Source organism: Nicotiana tomentosiformis, chromosome 11 (assembly GCF_000390325.3).
Source record: "Nicotiana tomentosiformis chromosome 11, ASM39032v3, whole genome shotgun sequence".
NCBI lineage: Eukaryota > Viridiplantae > Streptophyta > Magnoliopsida > Solanales > Solanaceae > Nicotiana > Nicotiana tomentosiformis.
The window spans coordinates 30,006,880-30,011,939 of NC_090822.1; the positions used below are offsets into that span (position 1 = coordinate 30,006,880).

At 37.6% G+C, this 5,060-nt stretch overlaps 1 long non-coding RNA gene across 1 annotated transcript; it reads left to right on the plus strand.

The window, feature by feature from the left end:
• The first annotated feature begins 1,914 nt into the window (after window positions 1–1,914).
• LOC104115992 (uncharacterized) lies at window positions 1,915–4,830 on the plus strand. Its single transcript, XR_004512037.2, has 3 exons — window positions 1,915–2,998; window positions 3,105–3,776; window positions 3,849–4,830. It is a non-coding gene; the product is annotated as an uncharacterized lncRNA (long non-coding RNA).
• Window positions 4,831–5,060: the final 230 nt, after the last annotated feature.

Genomic DNA, 5,060 nt, shown 5'->3' on the forward strand with positions numbered 1-5,060 from the left:
CCTATATGAATTTTGATTATGTCCAAGTTTGAATATTAGTAAAAACATCACTTTAAATTCCTTTCTTTGTTGTGAAAAACATTGACCATTTAGTAGTAGTTGAGTGGTAATATTAAAATGCCTAATTTATTCAATAATTTGTACACATGGTTTACGTAGATTATATGGTATTTTATTTCTTGAGGTATATAAAAAATTATATTAGCGGAAAGAATATTGCTTTTAGTAAATTTTGAAATACTAAATTTTAGAAGTGAATAATAATTATATTAAAATTTATCCCCAAAACTACACAGTGACACAATATTATTGGTTATGTTAGTAAGACCAAGAATGAGCTAATTAAGTTATTCAACTCATAAGCTACCTATTGACAATTCCATCGGCATTTCATATATTTTTTAATTTTTTTAATATTGTTTGTTACATTAACTCTAATATGATAATTGACTAAAACCTTAATAATACAAAATATAACATACATAAACGCTAAGGTAGGTAACAATTGATGTGAAGGAATAAGATGGGGACTTTTTAATCTTCATCACTGTCAGGTACAACTATGTATTCTTCTTCGCCAACAGCTTCTTCATCGTCCTCTTCGTCCTCGACTTCTTCCTCGAATTCTAGACCCCAATTATCACGTAGGTCTTGAACTTCTTGGGTAAAGCTAAAATCACCATAGACATGATTTCGACAATAATTTGGCACTCCATAGTTCAATGTTTGTGGTAAATATTTTGGAAGTCCTATCCATTCTTCAATTGTTGGGTATACTTAGATATGTTTGATCGCGATGCAATTTTGTGTTTTCTAATACCGCCTAATGATCTTCTTCACTCCCCTCTACCATGTTTAGTTCATTCAAACCATGAAAGGTGTCTAGTATTTTTTTCATCTCCAAGATTTCTTTCATCAAGTGCTGGATAACTAGTGCTTCGTCTCTGAACTTGCATTCTTGGAAAGTTGCTGAAACTGCTTGTGGTATAATGAGGTTGTGCCAGCGGCATAACATCTCATAGTCATATCTCTTCGAATATAACTCAACTCACTGAGGTTTTTCACCCAAACTCGAACTCATTCATGCTTTGTTGAGTGTGTGGTACCTTCAATAATATGTCCTTCTATTTCAAGATCTATATAGATAGAAATAGGTTGATTTTATAAGGGGTGAAGAATACCATAGCACTTCTTACCCTAAAGATCGGTATAACAACCTAACATATTTTTTTCAAAATATGATTCAATTCTATTTAATATTTCGCTCTTACCATGGGGGATTCGTGAACTAACTTCTTTTTTTCTCCTCTTGAACAAACCATTGAAAGTTAGCTTCTTAGGCATTATTCTAAATGTAAACCAAAGAAAATCAGATAGATATGTGCAAACAACTTGAAGGATGTAGTTCTCGTAGTATTTATAGTGTCATACTACGTCCCATTATGTGAAAAGAAACTCAAATTGTGCGTCATGATAAAGTAACATATTAGATAAATGAATAACGTTTTGAAAAGTAGTCAAGATTCGTGCGAATATGCAGGGTAGGGTGGGTGAATTTTTATGCTTTTAATTGGTACTTTATTCAATGTTATAAATGATATGACATATATGCATTTTTACTGATATTTATTACCATCAACTGCCTTGTCTTTTCAGGCTATATGGAAGCCCCTACGCACCCGGGCCCTTTTGACTCCCGTATGCTTGTGAGGCAAGCTGACCACCGTAGTCTGATATTAAACCCCACCGAAATAATATTCACGGTATTAAAAGCAGAATAATAATATAGCATCAAGATACGGTAATTAACAAGAATAAAAGAGTGACAACGACACCAAGATTTTTACATGGAAAACTCTTTTGAATAAGAAAAAAAACTATGACCCCGAAACGAGCAACTAATATTATTATAGCAAAGAATTTTACGCTTTGTAGGTCCGAGTAAAATACTCCAAAGACCACTACAACACTCAAAAGAAATAACCCTCTTTTGATATTCCACCTCACTACAATATCGCTCACTCTCTATTTTTCTCTACACAGTCTATTTCTCATAATGCCTGAGAAATACTCTCTGCAACTATTATGTTGCTTCTCTTTCTGTGTCGTGAAATGAAGAAGCCGAAACTCTCCTCTTATAGGAGAAATAGCCTACCTCTTCAACCAATCAGAACGAAGGATTAGTTATAAATTTGCAATGCAAAATTTTTCTTTCTTCCTCCTAACAATTTAACATTTTCGTTATACAATGCAAAAGAAAATATGGCTGCCCATGTCAAAGAAATAAAGTTATCTTCCAGTCAGAAGATAGGGGATAGTGCTACGTGTGAGGAATTGATGTGTCGACGATAAGATGGTGAGTTTTGGAAACACAGAGAGAGACAGCCGTTACATGCACGGGTATGTCAGTACTTGCTGCAGGCAGGATTTTATGGTGTTGTGGTTGCTGGATACACAACACTTAATCATGATATGATAACACTGTTGGTGGAGAGATGGAGTCCACAGACACATACATTTCATCTTAGGACCGGTGAGGCTACGATTACGCTGCATGATATTGTTGTATTGTACGGATTACCTATTGACGGAGATCCTGTGACGGGGTTGGATGAAACTAGGGACGCTGAAGAATGGCCTCCCTCGATGATGACACTTCTCGGTTGGGCACCGGATGATACTGAATTTCAGGGGGCAGGATTAGAATGTCATCATTGATTGGACATATAAAGTTACTGAATCTGATTACCGATGATACCACTGAGTATGAAGTCTAGCAGCTGGTTCGTTTATACATGATGTGGATCATTGGAGGCATGCTTGCGGTTGATACATCTGGTAACAAAGTTTGTTGATTTATCTACCGTTTCGTCAAGACCTGGACAATGTTGGGTGATACGCTTGGGGAGCAGCCACACTAGCTATACTGTATAAATTTCTTTGTCGTGCTTCACAGTGCAGGACTAGCACCATCGGCGGATTTCTGCCTTTGCTTCAGGTAATGATATTAAATTATTTATTTATCGGTCATTGTTTTAAATATATATTTTTAGTTTTAATTATGGCATGAAGGTATGAATATACGAGAGAATTTTGCTCTTCAGGCCGCAGTTGAGTGAGTCGACTATCCATATTCACACGCCTCCGCCGCTAGCTCGTAGACGAAAGACCCCATTGTGCCGTGATACAGTAGCAGCACATCTACTATATTTATGTCGTGATCAGTTGGATGCACTAGTGGCGCAACACCAACTAAATACGTTTGGTTTATTTTATTTTTATTTGCTATGTGGATTAATTATGTATTATTTATTATTTATTATTTATTATTACATTTTGATACAGTTCTCATGGATGCCATATACTACTGAGATTATGGCTAACTTACCAGAGTATTGCCTAATTGGTGAAGATTTGTGGCGTGCTGTTGTACCTCTTATTTGCTGGGATGCAGTTGAATGGCACTATCCGGACATGGTGATGCGTCAGTTTGGTTTAGTCCAGTTCTCCCTAGGCCTATACAATGGGATCACATACACCTTCAGATGGACCGCAGGAGCCCACCTAATTTTGACTGGCAACAATTCTACTCCACTGAGGTACTACTATGGCATAACCGAAGAAGTTACATTGAGACATTAGAGATCCGAAGAGGGAATGAGGATGACACATCATATACACAATGGTATAATGTTATTACGCGTCACCTTGTCGGGCATCTTGATCACCAGTTCATACAGGGATATCAGACTTTTGCCGGAAAAAGTGAAGTTCTGGTATGTTTTATTATATTTTTATCGAAATTCACATGTTAATTGTTTATGTTTTAACTGAGTATTGATACGTAGGCTCGTGCCCGACATCGCGTACACAGGAGAACGTTGAGTGTCCAGGATAAGATGTTTGTGAGCTTGAACTTGAGTTGTCTCAGTTGACTTTGGATTCATTTAAGGCTGCAGGTGAACAAAGTAGGGGTAACATAGAGACAGAGTATCCACGTGGTGATACATATGCGGAGTCACATAATGTACTGAGGCGTAGAGTTGGCAGAGAAGATGGAGGCGGTGGGTAGAGACGCCTAAGTAGATAGGGGTTTGCTAGTGACGCTCCTGGTTCACATGGCGCTTCTTTAGATGTTCCTTCATATGACCAGTCAAGGAATGAGCATGAGCAGTCAGATACTATAGGTCATCTTCTACATGACATGTCAACTGACATGTTTGGGGGTACACCTCCATGTCAGGGTGAGACGAGCGCTAGAGTCCCAAGCAGTCAGTACGCTAACCAAGTAGTTCTGTGTCGACCCTTGGGTCCAGAGTATTCATTTCAGACTCCATGCCCTACGGCACAGATGATGGTTTCTGAGTTTGTTCATTATTCACTTGCAGCATACCCACATCCATGGCAACATCTTCATATTGATCCAGTTCCCTTTTCATTTGGTGTTGGCCCAAGTGAAGGTTAATTTTGAATATTGACAAAGAAAGCTCAGGCATGAACCAGCTCCATCACTGGTAGATATAGACACGGGAAGATTCAAAGCATGTGAGATGTACATGCAGGAGATAAACGAAATTTGGCATAATAATAGATATCTCCTGATCGAAATGATTGCATAAATGATAAGGAGAAGTACTCCTTACCCAGCGAGAACATTATCCAAGATAAGGAAGGAGTTAGGAGTTGAGATTAACTAGAACTCTTCCACCAAGGAAGAGTAGCATTAGAACTCTAGTGATTTTCTACTCTACTAACACTATAAATCGTAGGATGTTCTCATTATGCAGGTAACGCACAAAAGCAGAAGTTAAATATGAATTGAGAGCAAAATAGCAAGGCATTTTGCAAGCAATTCGTGTGTGATTCAAGTGTGCGAACCTGAAGCTACTTGAACCAGATAGAAGAACTAGTTCCAAGTGTCTGTCTTTTATTCTAGTTCAATTGTAGTAGGTGTTTTCATATTGTACCTTTCAGCTTTATCTAGAGGCAGTTGCAATAGGTACTCAGAGTATTCAAGTTATAGTTAACTTGAAGTTGTCGCAATAGTTAGAGGCTGTGTG